At 50.4% G+C, this 17,434-nt stretch overlaps 1 protein-coding gene and 20 non-coding genes across 21 annotated transcripts in view; 1 reads left to right on the top strand and 20 right to left on the bottom strand.

Annotated features, from left to right (window-relative positions):
* col4a6 (collagen, type IV, alpha 6) overlaps nucleotides 1-17,434 on the top strand; it is a 444,271-nt gene that overhangs the window by 268,348 nt on the left and 158,489 nt on the right. The gene's annotated exons all lie outside the window — the stretch shown is intronic.
* Nucleotides 675-838, bottom strand: LOC144537990 (U1 spliceosomal RNA). Its single transcript, XR_013504000.1, has one exon. It is a non-coding gene; the product is annotated as a U1 spliceosomal RNA (small nuclear RNA).
* On the bottom strand, nucleotides 1,549-1,712 carry LOC144537989 (U1 spliceosomal RNA). The gene has a single exon (XR_013503999.1). It is a non-coding gene; the product is annotated as a U1 spliceosomal RNA (small nuclear RNA).
* LOC144537978 (U1 spliceosomal RNA) lies at nucleotides 2,396-2,559 on the bottom strand. Its single transcript, XR_013503988.1, has one exon. It is a non-coding gene; the product is annotated as a U1 spliceosomal RNA (small nuclear RNA).
* On the bottom strand, nucleotides 3,243-3,406 carry LOC144537977 (U1 spliceosomal RNA). The gene has a single exon (XR_013503987.1). It is a non-coding gene; the product is annotated as a U1 spliceosomal RNA (small nuclear RNA).
* LOC144537976 (U1 spliceosomal RNA) lies at nucleotides 4,090-4,253 on the bottom strand. The gene has a single exon (XR_013503986.1). It is a non-coding gene; the product is annotated as a U1 spliceosomal RNA (small nuclear RNA).
* Nucleotides 4,937-5,100, bottom strand: LOC144537975 (U1 spliceosomal RNA). Its single transcript, XR_013503985.1, has one exon. It is a non-coding gene; the product is annotated as a U1 spliceosomal RNA (small nuclear RNA).
* On the bottom strand, nucleotides 5,811-5,974 carry LOC144537974 (U1 spliceosomal RNA). Its single transcript, XR_013503984.1, has one exon. It is a non-coding gene; the product is annotated as a U1 spliceosomal RNA (small nuclear RNA).
* LOC144538003 (U1 spliceosomal RNA) lies at nucleotides 6,658-6,821 on the bottom strand. The gene has a single exon (XR_013504013.1). It is a non-coding gene; the product is annotated as a U1 spliceosomal RNA (small nuclear RNA).
* On the bottom strand, nucleotides 7,532-7,695 carry LOC144537973 (U1 spliceosomal RNA). The gene has a single exon (XR_013503983.1). It is a non-coding gene; the product is annotated as a U1 spliceosomal RNA (small nuclear RNA).
* LOC144538001 (U1 spliceosomal RNA) lies at nucleotides 8,379-8,542 on the bottom strand. The gene has a single exon (XR_013504011.1). It is a non-coding gene; the product is annotated as a U1 spliceosomal RNA (small nuclear RNA).
* LOC144537972 (U1 spliceosomal RNA) lies at nucleotides 9,253-9,416 on the bottom strand. The gene has a single exon (XR_013503982.1). It is a non-coding gene; the product is annotated as a U1 spliceosomal RNA (small nuclear RNA).
* On the bottom strand, nucleotides 10,100-10,263 carry LOC144537970 (U1 spliceosomal RNA). Its single transcript, XR_013503980.1, has one exon. It is a non-coding gene; the product is annotated as a U1 spliceosomal RNA (small nuclear RNA).
* Nucleotides 10,947-11,110, bottom strand: LOC144537969 (U1 spliceosomal RNA). The gene has a single exon (XR_013503979.1). It is a non-coding gene; the product is annotated as a U1 spliceosomal RNA (small nuclear RNA).
* Nucleotides 11,794-11,957, bottom strand: LOC144537968 (U1 spliceosomal RNA). The gene has a single exon (XR_013503978.1). It is a non-coding gene; the product is annotated as a U1 spliceosomal RNA (small nuclear RNA).
* LOC139921141 (U1 spliceosomal RNA) lies at nucleotides 12,641-12,804 on the bottom strand. The gene has a single exon (XR_011785085.2). It is a non-coding gene; the product is annotated as a U1 spliceosomal RNA (small nuclear RNA).
* LOC144537967 (U1 spliceosomal RNA) lies at nucleotides 13,515-13,678 on the bottom strand. Its single transcript, XR_013503977.1, has one exon. It is a non-coding gene; the product is annotated as a U1 spliceosomal RNA (small nuclear RNA).
* LOC144537966 (U1 spliceosomal RNA) lies at nucleotides 14,362-14,525 on the bottom strand. Its single transcript, XR_013503976.1, has one exon. It is a non-coding gene; the product is annotated as a U1 spliceosomal RNA (small nuclear RNA).
* On the bottom strand, nucleotides 15,236-15,399 carry LOC144537986 (U1 spliceosomal RNA). The gene has a single exon (XR_013503996.1). It is a non-coding gene; the product is annotated as a U1 spliceosomal RNA (small nuclear RNA).
* Nucleotides 16,083-16,246, bottom strand: LOC144538000 (U1 spliceosomal RNA). The gene has a single exon (XR_013504010.1). It is a non-coding gene; the product is annotated as a U1 spliceosomal RNA (small nuclear RNA).
* Nucleotides 16,957-17,120, bottom strand: LOC144537965 (U1 spliceosomal RNA). Its single transcript, XR_013503975.1, has one exon. It is a non-coding gene; the product is annotated as a U1 spliceosomal RNA (small nuclear RNA).

Genomic DNA, 17,434 nt, shown 5'->3' with positions numbered 1-17,434 from the left:
GACATACCACTCTGGCTCAGGGTGCGTACAATGAATCATCACAGAGTCCTTGCGGAGCCTTTAACAGTAGCAGCAGCTCATCCTCATTTTGTACCACAGCCGCTGACAAGTTGCAAACAGAGCTGCAATTTGACTAGGATACATGGTACGCACGCTATTTCTGTTTAGGTTTTTCTATTTTTTTCCCATCACGCATTGCTCTACCAAACAACACGAAACTGGATCCAAAACCACTTGGCGACGTATTTTATCTCCGAAAAAGCAACGGCAGCCCAGCAGCAATTGCAACAAAGCCAAAAAGCACAGCATGCCAGCAATGAAAGAATGTTTAACACACATCTCTTAAATGGAGAAAGAAAAGATCAACAAACAAAGGGCACACAGTCATTTTGTCCAAGTCGATAGGGCACTACTACTGCTTCCTGTTTGTGACAGGATCGGCGTGGACGTGAACAACTTGCATCACTGCAGCCCGCTGCTTCAGAGTGTAGACCACAAACCGCTGCACAGCAACGCTGTCAAGTTTCGCGAAGGGTAAACTGCAAAAGTAGCAAACCCAATTTGCCAGGCCGGTGCGCTAGGAGGCGGCCCAGCCGACTGTTTGCCTCGCAAAGCGCCGGTCACAAACCCAACGCCCGCTGTCACCGTGGCTTCCATTCACTTCAACAAAACATCAGGGGAGAGCGCGAACGCAGTCCCCCACTACCAGAAATTATGCAGTCGAGATTCCCACATTTGGGGAATTCGCAGGGGTCAGTACAACCGGAGTGCAATGGCTGAGCCTCGCCCTGGGTGAACCACCTTCTTGATCATGGTATCTCCCCTGCCAGGTAAGTATGAGTTGCGCATGTCAGGGATGGGGGAGGCCTTCGCAGACATACCACTCTGGCTCAGGGTGCGTACAATGAATCATCACAGAGTCCTTGCGGAGCCTTTAACAGTAGCAGCAGCTCATCCTCATTTTGTACCACAGCCGCTGACAAGTTGCAAACAGAGCTGCAATTTGACTAGGATACATGGTACGCACGCTATTTCTGTTTAGGTTTTTCTATTTTTTTCCCATCACGCATTGCTCTACCAAACAACACGAAACTGGATCCAAAACCACTTGGCGACGTATTTTATCTCCGAAAAAGCAACGGCAGCCCAGCAGCAATTGCAACAAAGCCAAAAAGCACAGCATGCCAGCAATGAAAGAATGTTTAACACACATCTCTTAAATGGAGAAAGAAAAGATCAACAAACAAAGGGCACACAGTCATTTTGTCCCAGTCGATAGGGCACTACTACTGCTTCCTGTTTGTGACAGGATCGGCGTGGACGTGAACAACTTGCATCACTGCAGCCCGCTGCTTCAGAGTGTAGACCACAAACCGCTGCACAGCAACGCTGTCAAGTTTCACGAAGGGTAAACTGCAAAAGTAGCAAACCCAATTTGCCAGGCCGGTGCGCTAGGAGGCGGCCCAGCCGACTGTTTGCCTCGCAAAGCGCCGGTCACAAACCCAACGCCCGCTGTCACCGTGGCTTCCATTCACTTCAACAAAACATCAGGGGAGAGCGCGAACGCAGTCCCCCACTACCAGAAATTATGCAGTCGAGATTCCCACATTTGGGGAATTCGCAGGGGTCAGTACAACCGGAGTGCAATGGCTGAGCCTCGCCCTGGGTGAACCACCTTCTTGATCATGGTATCTCCCCTGCCAGGTAAGTATGAGTTGCGCATGTCAGGGATGGGGGAGGCCTTCGCAGACATACCACTCTGGCTCAGGGTGCGTACAATGAATCATCACAGAGTCCTTGCGGAGCCTTTAACAGTAGCAGCAGCTCATCCTCATTTTGTACCACAGCCGCTGACAAGTTGCAAACAGAGCTGCAATTTGACTAGGATACATGGTACGCACGCTATTTCTGTTTAGGTTTTTCTATTTTTTTCCCATCACGCATTGCTCTACCAAACAACACGAAACTGGATCCAAAACCACTTGGCGACGTATTTTATCTCCGAAAAAGCAACGGCAGCCCAGCAGCAATTGCAACAAAGCCAAAAAGCACAGCATGCCAGCAATGAAAGAATGTTTAACACACATCTCTTAAATGGAGAAAGAAAAGATCAACAAACAAAGGGCACACAGTCATTTTGTCCCAGTCGATAGGGCACTACTACTGCTTCCTGTTTGTGACAGGATCGGCGTGGACGTGAACAACTTGCATCACAGCAAACCGCTGCACAGCAACGCTGTCAAGTTTCGCGAAGGGTAAACTGCAAAAGTAGCAAACCCAATTTGCCAGGCCGGTGCGCTAGGAGGCGGCCCAGCCGACTGTTTGCCTCGCAAAGCGCCGGTCACAAACCCAACGCCCGCTGTCACCGTGGCTTTCATTCACTTCAACAAAACATCAGGGGAGAGCGCGAACGCAGTCCCCCACTACCAGAAATTATGCAGTCGAGATTCCCACATTTGGGGAATTCGCAGGGGTCAGCACAACCGGAGTGCAATGGCTGAGCCTCGCCCTGGGTGAACCACCTTCTTGATCATGGTATCTCCCCTGCCAGGTAAGTATGAGTTGCGCATGTCAGGGATGGGGGAGGCCTTCGCAGACATACCACTCTGGCTCAGGGTGCGTACAATGAATCATCACAGAGTCCTTGCGGAGCCTTTAACAGTAGCAGCAGCTCATCCTCATTTTGTACCACAGCCGCTGACAAGTTGCAAACAGAGCTGCAATTTGACTAGGATACATGGTACGCACGCTATTTCTGTTTAGGTTTTTCTATTTTTTTCCCATCACGCATTGCTCTACCAAACAACACGAAACTGGATCCAAAACCACTTGGCGACGTATTTTATCTCCGAAAAAGCAACGGCAGCCCAGCAGCAATTGCAACAAAGCCAAAAAGCACAGCATGCCAGCAATGAAAGAATGTTTAACACACATCTCTTAAATGGAGAAAGAAAAGATCAACAAACAAAGGGCACACAGTCATTTTGTCCCAGTCGATAGGGCACTACTACTGCTTCCTGTTTGTGACAGGATCGGCGTGGACGTGAACAACTTGCATCACAGCAAACCGCTGCACAGCAACGCTGTCAAGTTTCGCGAAGGGTAAACTGCAAAAGTAGCAAACCCAATTTGCCAGGCCGGTGCGCTAGGAGGCGGCCCAGCCGACTGTTTGCCTCGCAAAGCGCCGGTCACAAACCCAACGCCCGCTGTCACCGTGGCTTCCATTCACTTCAACAAAACATCAGGGGAGAGCGCGAACGCAGTCCCCCACTACCAGAAATTATGCAGTCGAGATTCCCACATTTGGGGAATTCGCAGGGGTCAGCACAACCGGAGTGCAATGGCTGAGCCTCGCCCTGGGTGAACCACCTTCTTGATCATGGTATCTCCCCTGCCAGGTAAGTATGAGTTGCGCATGTCAGGGATGGGGGAGGCCTTCGCAGACATACCACTCTGGCTCAGGGTGCGTACAATGAATCATCACAGAGTCCTTGCGGAGCCTTTAACAGTAGCAGCAGCTCATCCTCATTTTGTACCACAGCCGCTGACAAGTTGCAAACAGAGCTGCAATTTGACTAGGATACATGGTACGCACGCTATTTCTGTTTAGGTTTTTCTATTTTTTTCCCATCACGCATTGCTCTACCAAACAACACGAAACTGGATCCAAAACCACTTGGCGACGTATTTTATCTCCGAAAAAGCAACGGCAGCCCAGCAGCAATTGCAACAAAGCCAAAAAGCACAGCATGCCAGCAATGAAAGAATGTTTAACACACATCTCTTAAATGGAGAAAGAAAAGATCAACAAACAAAGGGCACACAGTCATTTTGTCCCAGTCGATAGGGCACTACTACTGCTTCCTGTTTGTGACAGGATCGGCGTGGACGTGAACAACTTGCATCACAGCAAACCGCTGCACAGCAACGCTGTCAAGTTTCGCGAAGGGTAAACTGCAAAAGTAGCAAACCCAATTTGCCAGGCCGGTGCGCTAGGAGGCGGCCCAGCCGACTGTTTGCCTCGCAAAGCGCCGGTCACAAACCCAACGCCCGCTGTCACGGTGGCTTCCATTCACTTCAACAAAACATCAGGGGAGAGCGCGAACGCAGTCCCCCACTACCAGAAATTATGCAGTCGAGATTCCCACATTTGGGGAATTCGCAGGGGTCAGCACAACCGGAGTGCAATGGCTGAGCCTCGCCCTGGGTGAACCACCTTCTTGATCATGGTATCTCCCCTGCCAGGTAAGTATGAGTTGCGCATGTCAGGGATGGGGGAGGCCTTCGCAGACATACCACTCTGGCTCAGGGTGCGTACAATGAATCATCACAGAGTCCTTGCGGAGCCTTTAACAGTAGCAGCAGCTCATCCTCATTTTGTACCACAGCCGCTGACAAGTTGCAAACAGAGCTGCAATTTGACTAGGATACATGGTACGCACGCTATTTCTGTTTAGGTTTTTCTATTTTTTTCCCATCACGCATTGCTCTACCAAACAACACGAAACTGGATCCAAAACCACTTGGCGACGTATTTTATCTCCGAAAAAGCAACGGCAGCCCAGCAGCAATTGCAACAAAGCCAAAAAGCACAGCATGCCAGCAATGAAAGAATGTTTAACACACATCTCTTAAATGGAGAAAGAAAAGATCAACAAACAAAGGGCACACAGTCATTTTGTCCCAGTCGATAGGGCACTACTACTGCTTCCTGTTTGTGACAGGATCGGCGTGGACGTGAACAACTTGCATCACAGCAAACCGCTGCACAGCAACGCTGTCAAGTTTCGCGAAGGGTAAACTGCAAAAGTAGCAAACCCAATTTGCCAGGCCGGTGCGCTAGGAGGCGGCCCAGCCGACTGTTTGCCTCGCAAAGCGCCGGTCACAAACCCAACGCCCGCTGTCACCGTGGCTTCCATTCACTTCAACAAAACATCAGGGGAGAGCGCGAACGCAGTCCCCCACTACCAGAAATTATGCAGTCGAGATTCCCACATTTGGGGAATTCGCAGGGGTCAGCACAACCGGAGTGCAATGGCTGAGCCTCGCCCTGGGTGAACCACCTTCTTGATCATGGTATCTCCCCTGCCAGGTAAGTATGAGTTGCGCATGTCAGGGATGGGGGAGGCCTTCGCAGACATACCACTCTGGCTCAGGGTGCGTACAATGAATCATCACAGAGTCCTTGCGGAGCCTTTAACAGTAGCAGCAGCTCATCCTCATTTTGTACCACAGCCGCTGACAAGTTGCAAACAGAGCTGCAATTTGACTAGGATACATGGTACGCACGCTATTTCTGTTTAGGTTTTTCTATTTTTTTCCCATCATGCATTGCTCTACCAAACAACACGAAACTGGATCCAAAACCACTTGGCGACGTATTTTATCTCCGAAAAAGCAACGGCAGCCCAGCAGCAATTGCAACAAAGCCAAAAAGCACAGCATGCCAGCAATGAAAGAATGTTTAACACACATCTCTTAAATGGAGAAAGAAAAGATCAACAAACAAAGGGCACACAGTCATTTTGTCCCAGTCGATAGGGCACTACTACTGCTTCCTGTTTGTGACAGGATCGGCGTGGACGTGAACAACTTGCATCACAGCAGCCCGCTGCTTCAGAGTGTAGACCACAAACCGCTGCACAGCAACGCTGTCAAGTTTCGCAAAGGGTAAACTGCAAAAGTAGCAAACCCAATTTGCCAGGCCGGTGCGCTAGGAGGCGGCCCAGCCGACTGTTTGCCTCGCAAAGCGCCGGTCACAAACCCAACGCCCGCTGTCACCGTGGCTTCCATTCACTTCAACAAAACATCAGGGGAGAGCGCGAACGCAGTCCCCCACTACCAGAAATTATGCAGTCGAGATTCCCACATTTGGGGAATTCGCAGGGGTCAGCACAACCGGAGTGCAATGGCTGAGCCTCGCCCTGGGTGAACCACCTTCTTGATCATGGTATCTCCCCTGCCAGGTAAGTATGAGTTGCGCATGTCAGGGATGGGGGAGGCCTTCGCAGACATACCACTCTGGCTCAGGGTGCGTACAATGAATCATCACAGAGTCCTTGCGGAGCCTTTAACAGTAGCAGCAGCTCATCCTCATTTTGTACCACAGCCGCTGACAAGTTGCAAACAGAGCTGCAATTTGACTAGGATACATGGTACGCACGCTATTTCTGTTTAGGTTTTTCTATTTTTTTCCCATCACGCATTGCTCTACCAAACAACACGAAACTGGATCCAAAACCACTTGGCGACGTATTTTATCTCCGAAAAAGCAACGGCAGCCCAGCAGCAATTGCAACAAAGCCAAAAAGCACAGCATGCCAGCAATGAAAGAATGTTTAACACACATCTCTTAAATGGAGAAAGAAAAGATCAACAAACAAAGGGCACACAGTCATTTTGTCCCAGTCGATAGGGCACTACTACTGCTTCCTGTTTGTGACAGGATCGGCGTGGACGTGAACAACTTGCATCACAGCAAACCGCTGCACAGCAACGCTGTCAAGTTTCGCGAAGGGTAAACTGCAAAAGTAGCAAACCCAATTTGCCAGGCCGGTGCGCTAGGAGGCGGCCCAGCCGACTGTTTGCCTCGCAAAGCGCCGGTCACAAACCCAACGCCCGCTGTCACCGTGGCTTCCATTCACTTCAACAAAACATCAGGGGAGAGCGCGAACGCAGTCCCCCACTACCAGAAATTATGCAGTCGAGATTCCCACATTTGGGGAATTCGCAGGGGTCAGCACAACCGGAGTGCAATGGCTGAGCCTCGCCCTGGGTGAACCACCTTCTTGATCATGGTATCTCTCCTGCCAGGTAAGTATGAGTTGCGCATGTCAGGGATGGGGGAGGCCTTCGCAGACATACCACTCTGGCTCAGGGTGCGTACAATGAATCATCACAGAGTCCTTGCGGAGCCTTTAACAGTAGCAGCAGCTCATCCTCATTTTGTACCACAGCCGCTGACAAGTTGCAAACAGAGCTGCAATTTGACTAGGATACATGGTACGCACGCTATTTCTGTTTAGGTTTTTCTATTTTTTTCCCATCACGCATTGCTCTACCAAACAACACGAAACTGGATCCAAAACCACTTGGCGACGTATTTTATCTCCGAAAAAGCAACGGCAGCCCAGCAGCAATTGCAACAAAGCCAAAAAGCACAGCATGCCAGCAATGAAAGAATGTTTAACACACATCTCTTAAATGGAGAAAGAAAAGATCAACAAACAAAGGGCACACAGTCATTTTGTCCCAGTCGATAGGGCACTACTACTGCTTCCTGTTTGTGACAGGATCGGCGTGGACGTGAACAACTTGCATCACAGCAGCCCGCTGCTTCAGAGTGTAGACCACAAACCGCTGCACAGCAACGCTGTCAAGTTTCGCGAAGGGTAAACTGCAAAAGTAGCAAACCCAATTTGCCAGGCCGGTGCGCTAGGAGGCGGCCCAGCCGACTGTTTGCCTCGCAAAGCGCCGGTCACAAACCCAACGCCCGCTGTCACCGTGGCTTCCATTCACTTCAACAAAACATCAGGGGAGAGCGCGAACGCAGTCCCCCACTACCAGAAATTATGCAGTCGAGATTCCCACATTTGGGGAATTCGCAGGGGTCAGCACAACCGGAGTGCAATGGCTGAGCCTCGCCCTGGGTGAACCACCTTCTTGATCATGGTATCTCCCCTGCCAGGTAAGTATGAGTTGCGCATGTCAGGGATGGGGGAGGCCTTCGCAGACATACCACTCTGGCTCAGGGTGCGTACAATCAATCATCACAGAGTCCTTGCGGAGCCTTTAACAGTAGCAGCAGCTCATCCTCATTTTGTACCACAGCCGCTGACAAGTTGCAAACAGAGCTGCAATTTGACTAGGATACATGGTACGCACGCTATTTCTGTTTAGGTTTTTCTATTTTTTTCCCATCACGCATTGCTCTACCAAACAACACGAAACTGGATCCAAAACCACTTGGCGACGTATTTTATCTCCGAAAAAGCAACGGCAGCCCAGCAGCAATTGCAACAAAGCCAAAAAGCACAGCATGCCAGCAATGAAAGAATGTTTAACACACATCTCTTAAATGGAGAAAGAAAAGATCAACAAACAAAGGGCACACAGTCATTTTGTCCCAGTCGATAGGGCACTACTACTGCTTCCTGTTTGTGACAGGATCGGCGTGGACGTGAACAACTTGCATCACAGCAAACCGCTGCACAGCAACGCTGTCAAGTTTCGCGAAGGGTAAACTGCAAAAGTAGCAAACCCAATTTGCCAGGCCGGTGCGCTAGGAGGCGGCCCAGCCGACTGTTTGCCTCGCAAAGCGCCGGTCACAAACCCAACGCCCGCTGTCACCGTGGCTTTCATTCACTTCAACAAAACATCAGGGGAGAGCGCGAACGCAGTCCCCCACTACCAGAAATTATGCAGTCGAGATTCCCACATTTGGGGAATTCGCAGGGGTCAGCACAACCGGAGTGCAATGGCTGAGCCTCGCCCTGGGTGAACCACCTTCTTGATCATGGTATCTCTCCTGCCAGGTAAGTATGAGTTGCGCATGTCAGGGATGGGGGAGGCCTTCGCAGACATACCACTCTGGCTCAGGGTGCGTACAATGAATCATCACAGAGTCCTTGCGGAGCCTTTAACAGTAGCAGCAGCTCATCCTCATTTTGTACCACAGCCGCTGACAAGTTGCAAACAGAGCTGCAATTTGACTAGGATACATGGTACGCACGCTATTTCTGTTTAGGTTTTTCTATTTTTTTCCCATCACGCATTGCTCTACCAAACAACACGAAACTGGATCCAAAACCACTTGGCGACGTATTTTATCTCCGAAAAAGCAACGGCAGCCCAGCAGCAATTGCAACAAAGCCAAAAAGCACAGCATGCCAGCAATGAAAGAATGTTTAACACACATCTCTTAAATGGAGAAAGAAAAGATCAACAAACAAAGGGCACACAGTCATTTTGTCCCAGTCGATAGGGCACTACTACTGCTTCCTGTTTGTGACAGGATCGGCGTGGACGTGAACAACTTGCATCACAGCAGCCCGCTGCTTCAGAGTGTAGACCACAAACCGCTGCACAGCAACGCTGTCAAGTTTCGCGAAGGGTAAACTGCAAAAGTAGCAAACCCAATTTGCCAGGCCGGTGCGCTAGGAGGCGGCCCAGCCGACTGTTTGCCTCGCAAAGCGCCGGTCACAAACCCAACGCCCGCTGTCACCGTGGCTTCCATTCACTTCAACAAAACATCAGGGGAGAGCGCGAACGCAGTCCCCCACTACCAGAAATTATGCAGTCGAGATTCCCACATTTGGGGAATTCGCAGGGGTCAGCACAACCGGAGTGCAATGGCTGAGCCTCGCCCTGGGTGAACCACCTTCTTGATCATGGTATCTCCCCTGCCAGGTAAGTATGAGTTGCGCATGTCAGGGATGGGGGAGGCCTTCGCAGACATACCACTCTGGCTCAGGGTGCGTACAATCAATCATCACAGAGTCCTTGCGGAGCCTTTAACAGTAGCAGCAGCTCATCCTCATTTTGTACCACAGCCGCTGACAAGTTGCAAACAGAGCTGCAATTTGACTAGGATACATGGTACGCACGCTATTTCTGTTTAGGTTTTTCTATTTTTTTCCCATCACGCATTGCTCTACCAAACAACACGAAACTGGATCCAAAACCACTTGGCGACGTATTTTATCTCCGAAAAAGCAACGGCAGCCCAGCAGCAATTGCAACAAAGCCAAAAAGCACAGCATGCCAGCAATGAAAGAATGTTTAACACACATCTCTTAAATGGAGAAAGAAAAGATCAACAAACAAAGGGCACACAGTCATTTTGTCCCAGTCGATAGGGCACTACTACTGCTTCCTGTTTGTGACAGGATCGGCGTGGACGTGAACAACTTGCATCACAGCAAACCGCTGCACAGCAACGCTGTCAAGTTTCGCGAAGGGTAAACTGCAAAAGTAGCAAACCCAATTTGCCAGGCCGGTGCGCTAGGAGGCGGCCCAGCCGACTGTTTGCCTCGCAAAGCGCCGGTCACAAACCCAACGCCCGCTGTCACCGTGGCTTCCATTCACTTCAACAAAACATCAGGGGAGAGCGCGAACGCAGTCCCCCACTACCAGAAATTATGCAGTCGAGATTCCCACATTTGGGGAATTCGCAGGGGTCAGCACAACCGGAGTGCAATGGCTGAGCCTCGCCCTGGGTGAACCACCTTCTTGATCATGGTATCTCCCCTGCCAGGTAAGTATGAGTTGCGCATGTCAGGGATGGGGGAGGCCTTCGCAGACATACCACTCTGGCTCAGGGTGCGTACAATCAATCATCACAGAGTCCTTGCGGAGCCTTTAACAGTAGCAGCAGCTCATCCTCATTTTGTACCACAGCCGCTGACAAGTTGCAAACAGAGCTGCAATTTGACTAGGATACATGGTACGCACGCTATTTCTGTTTAGGTTTTTCTATTTTTTTCCCATCACGCATTGCTCTACCAAACAACACGAAACTGGATCCAAAACCACTTGGCGACGTATTTTATCTCCGAAAAAGCAACGGCAGCCCAGCAGCAATTGCAACAAAGCCAAAAAGCACAGCATGCCAGCAATGAAAGAATGTTTAACACACATCTCTTAAATGGAGAAAGAAAAGATCAACAAACAAAGGGCACACAGTCATTTTGTCCCAGTCGATAGGGCACTACTACTGCTTCCTGTTTGTGACAGGATCGGCGTGGACGTGAACAACTTGCATCACAGCAAACCGCTGCACAGCAACGCTGTCAAGTTTCGCGAAGGGTAAACTGCAAAAGTAGCAAACCCAATTTGCCAGGCCGGTGCGCTAGGAGGCGGCCCAGCCGACTGTTTGCCTCGCAAAGCGCCGGTCACAAACCCAACGCCCGCTGTCACCGTGGCTTCCATTCACTTCAACAAAACATCAGGGGAGAGCGCGAACGCAGTCCCCCACTACCAGAAATTATGCAGTCGAGATTCCCACATTTGGGGAATTCGCAGGGGTCAGCACAACCGGAGTGCAATGGCTGAGCCTCGCCCTGGGTGAACCACCTTCTTGATCATGGTATCTCCCCTGCCAGGTAAGTATGAGTTGCGCATGTCAGGGATGGGGGAGGCCTTCGCAGACATACCACTCTGGCTCAGGGTGCGTACAATCAATCATCACAGAGTCCTTGCGGAGCCTTTAACAGTAGCAGCAGCTCATCCTCATTTTGTACCACAGCCGCTGACAAGTTGCAAACAGAGCTGCAATTTGACTAGGATACATGGTACGCACGCTATTTCTGTTTAGGTTTTTCTATTTTTTTCCCATCACGCATTGCTCTACCAAACAACACGAAACTGGATCCAAAACCACTTGGCGACGTATTTTATCTCCGAAAAAGCAACGGCAGCCCAGCAGCAATTGCAACAAAGCCAAAAAGCACAGCATGCCAGCAATGAAAGAATGTTTAACACACATCTCTTAAATGGAGAAAGAAAAGATCAACAAACAAAGGGCACACAGTCATTTTGTCCCAGTCGATAGGGCACTACTACTGCTTCCTGTTTGTGACAGGATCGGCGTGGACGTGAACAACTTGCATCACAGCAAACCGCTGCACAGCAACGCTGTCAAGTTTCGCGAAGGGTAAACTGCAAAAGTAGCAAACCCAATTTGCCAGGCCGGTGCGCTAGGAGGCGGCCCAGCCGACTGTTTGCCTCGCAAAGCGCCGGTCACAAACCCAACGCCCGCTGTCACCGTGGCTTCCATTCACTTCAACAAAACATCAGGGGAGAGCGCGAACGCAGTCCCCCACTACCAGAAATTATGCAGTCGAGATTCCCACATTTGGGGAATTCGCAGGGGTCAGCACAACCGGAGTGCAATGGCTGAGCCTCGCCCTGGGTGAACCACCTTCTTGATCATGGTATCTCCCCTGCCAGGTAAGTATGAGTTGCGCATGTCAGGGATGGGGGAGGCCTTCGCAGACATACCACTCTGGCTCAGGGTGCGTACAATCAATCATCACAGAGTCCTTGCGGAGCCTTTAACAGTAGCAGCAGCTCATCCTCATTTTGTACCACAGCCGCTGACAAGTTGCAAACAGAGCTGCAATTTGACTAGGATACATGGTACGCACGCTATTTCTGTTTAGGTTTTTCTATTTTTTTCCCATCACGCATTGCTCTACCAAACAACACGAAACTGGATCCAAAACCACTTGGCGACGTATTTTATCTCCGAAAAAGCAACGGCAGCCCAGCAGCAATTGCAACAAAGCCAAAAAGCACAGCATGCCAGCAATGAAAGAATGTTTAACACACATCTCTTAAATGGAGAAAGAAAAGATCAACAAACAAAGGGCACACAGTCATTTTGTCCCAGTCGATAGGGCACTACTACTGCTTCCTGTTTGTGACAGGATCGGCGTGGACGTGAACAACTTGCATCACAGCAAACCGCTGCACAGCAACGCTGTCAAGTTTCGCGAAGGGTAAACTGCAAAAGTAGCAAACCCAATTTGCCAGGCCGGTGCGCTAGGAGGCGGCCCAGCCGACTGTTTGCCTCGCAAAGCGCCGGTCACAAACCCAACGCCCGCTGTCACCGTGGCTTCCATTCACTTCAACAAAACATCAGGGGAGAGCGCGAACGCAGTCCCCCACTACCAGAAATTATGCAGTCGAGATTCCCACATTTGGGGAATTCGCAGGGGTCAGCACAACCGGAGTGCAATGGCTGAGCCTCGCCCTGGGTGAACCACCTTCTTGATCATGGTATCTCTCCTGCCAGGTAAGTATGAGTTGCGCATGTCAGGGATGGGGGAGGCCTTCGCAGACATACCACTCTGGCTCAGGGTGCGTACAATGAATCATCACAGAGTCCTTGCGGAGCCTTTAACAGTAGCAGCAGCTCATCCTCATTTTGTACCACAGCCGCTGACAAGTTGCAAACAGAGCTGCAATTTGACTAGGATACATGGTACGCACGCTATTTCTGTTTAGGTTTTTCTATTTTTTTCCCATCACGCATTGCTCTACCAAACAACACGAAACTGGATCCAAAACCACTTGGCGACGTATTTTATCTCCGAAAAAGCAACGGCAGCCCAGCAGCAATTGCAACAAAGCCAAAAAGCACAGCATGCCAGCAATGAAAGAATGTTTAACACACATCTCTTAAATGGAGAAAGAAAAGATCAACAAACAAAGGGCACACAGTCATTTTGTCCCAGTCGATAGGGCACTACTACTGCTTCCTGTTTGTGACAGGATCGGCGTGGACGTGAACAACTTGCATCACAGCAGCCCGCTGCTTCAGAGTGTAGACCACAAACCGCTGCACAGCAACGCTGTCAAGTTTCGCGAAGGGTAAACTGCAAAAGTAGCAAACCCAATTTGCCAGGCCGGTGCGCTAGGAGGCGGCCCAGCCGACTGTTTGCCTCGCAAAGCGCCGGTCACAAACCCAACGCCCGCTGTCACCGTGGCTTCCATTCACTTCAACAAAACATCAGGGGAGAGCGCGAACGCAGTCCCCCACTACCAGAAATTATGCAGTCGAGATTCCCACATTTGGGGAATTCGCAGGGGTCAGCACAACCGGAGTGCAATGGCTGAGCCTCGCCCTGGGTGAACCACCTTCTTGATCATGGTATCTCCCCTGCCAGGTAAGTATGAGTTGCGCATGTCAGGGATGGGGGAGGCCTTCGCAGACATACCACTCTGGCTCAGGGTGCGTACAATGAATCATCACAGAGTCCTTGCGGAGCCTTTAACAGTAGCAGCAGCTCATCCTCATTTTGTACCACAGCCGCTGACAAGTTGCAAACAGAGCTGCAATTTGACTAGGATACATGGTACGCACGCTATTTCTGTTTAGGTTTTTCTATTTTTTTCCCATCACGCATTGCTCTACCAAACAACACGAAACTGGATCCAAAACCACTTGGCGACGTATTTTATCTCCGAAAAAGCAACGGCAGCCCAGCAGCAATTGCAACAAAGCCAAAAAGCACAGCATGCCAGCAATGAAAGAATGTTTAACACACATCTCTTAAATGGAGAAAGAAAAGATCAACAAACAAAGGGCACACAGTCATTTTGTCCCAGTCGATAGGGCACTACTACTGCTTCCTGTTTGTGACAGGATCGGCGTGGACGTGAACAACTTGCATCACAGCAAACCGCTGCACAGCAACGCTGTCAAGTTTCGCGAAGGGTAAACTGCAAAAGTAGCAAACCCAATTTGCCAGGCCGGTGCGCTAGGAGGCGGCCCAGCCGACTGTTTGCCTCGCAAAGCGCCGGTCACAAACCCAACGCCCGCTGTCACCGTGGCTTCCATTCACTTCAACAAAACATCAGGGGAGAGCGCGAACGCAGTCCCCCACTACCAGAAATTATGCAGTCGAGATTCCCACATTTGGGGAATTCGCAGGGGTCAGCACAACCGGAGTGCAATGGCTGAGCCTCGCCCTGGGTGAACCACCTTCTTGATCATGGTATCTCCCCTGCCAGGTAAGTATGAGTTGCGCATGTCAGGGATGGGGGAGGCCTTCGCAGACATACCACTCTGGCTCAGGGTGCGTACAATCAATCATCACAGAGTCCTTGCGGAGCCTTTAACAGTAGCAGCAGCTCATCCTCATTTTGTACCACAGCCGCTGACAAGTTGCAAACAGAGCTGCAATTTGACTAGGATACATGGTACGCACGCTATTTCTGTTTAGGTTTTTCTATTTTTTTCCCATCACGCATTGCTCTACCAAACAACACGAAACTGGATCCAAAACCACTTGGCGACGTATTTTATCTCCGAAAAAGCAACGGCAGCCCAGCAGCAATTGCAACAAAGCCAAAAAGCACAGCATGCCAGCAATGAAAGAATGTTTAACACACATCTCTTAAATGGAGAAAGAAAAGATCAACAAACAAAGGGCACACAGTCATTTTGTCCCAGTCGATAGGGCACTACTACTGCTTCCTGTTTGTGACAGGATCGGCGTGGACGTGAACAACTTGCATCACAGCAGCCCGCTGCTTCAGAGTGTAGACCACAAACCGCTGCACAGCAACGCTGTCAAGTTTCGCGAAGGGTAAACTGCAAAAGTAGCAAACCCAATTTGCCAGGCCGGTGCGCTAGGAGGCGGCCCAGCCGACTGTTTGCCTCGCAAAGCGCCGGTCACAAACCCAACGCCCGCTGTCACCGTGGCTTCCATTCACTTCAACAAAACATCAGGGGAGAGCGCGAACGCAGTCCCCCACTACCAGAAATTATGCAGTCGAGATTCCCACATTTGGGGAATTCGCAAGGGTCAGCACAACCGGAGTGCAATGGCTGAGCCTCGCCCTGGGTGAACCACCTTCTTGATCATGGTATCTCCCCTGCCAGGTAAGTATGAGTTGCGCATGTCAGGGATGGGGGAGGCCTTCGCAGACATACCACTCTGGCTCAGGGTGCGTACAATGAATCATCACAGAGTCCTTGCGGAGCCTTTAACAGTAGCAGCAGCTCATCCTCATTTTGTACCACAGCCGCTGACAAGTTGCAAACAGAGCTGCAATTTGACTAGGATACATGGTACGCACGCTATTTCTGTTTAGGTTTTTCTATTTTTTTCCCATCACGCATTGCTCTACCAAACAACACGAAACTGGATCCAAAACCACTTGGCGACGTATTTTATCTCCGAAAAAGCAACGGCAGCCCAGCAGCAATTGCAACAAAGCCAAAAAGCACAGCATGCCAGCAATGAAAGAATGTTTAACACACATCTCTTAAATGGAGAAAGAAAAGATCAACAAACAAAGGGCACACAGTCATTTTGTCCCAGTCGATAGGGCACTACTACTGCTTCCTGTTTGTGACAGGATCGGCGTGGACGTGAACAACTTGCATCACAGCAAACCGCTGCACAGCAACGCTGTCAAGTTTCGCGAAGGGTAAACTGCAAAAGTAGCAAACCCAATTTGCCAGGCCGGTGCGCTAGGAGGCGGCCCAGCCGACTGTTTGCCTCGCAAAGCGCCGGTCACAAACCCAACGCCCGCTGTCACCGTGGCTTCCATTCACTTCAACAAAACATCAGGGGAGAGCGCGAACGCAGTCCCCCACTACCAGAAATTATGCAGTCGAGATTCCCACATTTGGGGAATTCGCAGGGGTCAGCACAACCGGAGTGCAATGGCTGAGCCTCGCCCTGGGTGAACCACCTTCTTGATCATGGTATCTCTCCTGCCAGGTAAGTATGAGTTGCGCATGTCAGGGATGGGGGAGGCCTTCGCAGACATACCACTCTGGCTCAGGGTGCGTACAATGAATCATCACAGAGTCCTTGCGGAGCCTTTAACAGTAGCAGCAGCTCATCCTCATTTTGTACCACAGCCGCTGACAAGTTGCAAACAGAGCTGCAATTTGACTAGGATACATGGTACGCACGCTATTTCTGTTTAGGTTTTTCTATTTTTTTCCCATCACGCATTGCTCTACCAAACAACACGAAACTGGATCCAAAACCACTTGGCGACGTATTTTATCTCCGAAAAAGCAACGGCAGCCCAGCAGCAATTGCAACAAAGCCAAAAAGCACAGCATGCCAGCAATGAAAGAATGTTTAACACACATCTCTTAAATGGAGAAAGAAAAGATCAACAAACAAAGGGCACACAGTCATTTTGTCCCAGTCGATAGGGCACTACTACTGCTTCCTGTTTGTGACAGGATCGGCGTGGACGTGAACAACTTGCATCACAGCAGCCCGCTGCTTCAGAGTGTAGACCACAAACCGCTGCACAGCAACGCTGTCAAGTTTCGCGAAGGGTAAACTGCAAAAGTAGCAAACCCAATTTGCCAGGCCGGTGCGCTAGGAGGCGGCCCAGCCGACTGTTTGCCTCGCAAAGCGCCGGTCACAAACCCAACGCCCGCTGTCACCGTGGCTTCCATTCACTTCAACAAAACATCAGGGGAGAGCGCGAACGCAGTCCCCCACTACCAGAAATTATGCAGTCGAGATTCCCACATTTGGGGAATTCGCAGGGGTCAGCACAACCGGAGTGCAATGGCTGAGCCTCGCCCTGGGTGAACCACCTTCTTGATCATGGTATCTCCCCTGCCAGGTAAGTATGAGTTGCGCATGTCAGGGATGGGGGAGGCCTTCGCAGACATACCACTCTGGCTCAGGGTGCGTACAATCAATCATCACAGAGTCCTTGCGGAGCCTTTAACAGTAGCAGCAGCTCATCCTCATTTTGTACCACAGCCGCTGACAAGTTGCAAACAGAGCTGCAATTTGACTAGGATACATGGTACGCACGCTATTTCTGTTTAGGTTTTTCTATTTTTTTCCCATCACGCATTGCTCTACCAAACAACACGAAACTGGATCCAAAACCACTTGGCGACGTATTTTATCTCCGAAAAAGCAACGGCAGCCCAGCA

The sequence above is a fragment of the Centroberyx gerrardi genome, chromosome 23 (assembly GCF_048128805.1).
Source record: "Centroberyx gerrardi isolate f3 chromosome 23, fCenGer3.hap1.cur.20231027, whole genome shotgun sequence".
NCBI lineage: Eukaryota > Metazoa > Chordata > Actinopteri > Beryciformes > Berycidae > Centroberyx > Centroberyx gerrardi.
The sequence above is the reverse complement of the archived record's forward strand: the minus strand, read 5'-3'. Positions and strand labels throughout refer to the sequence as shown.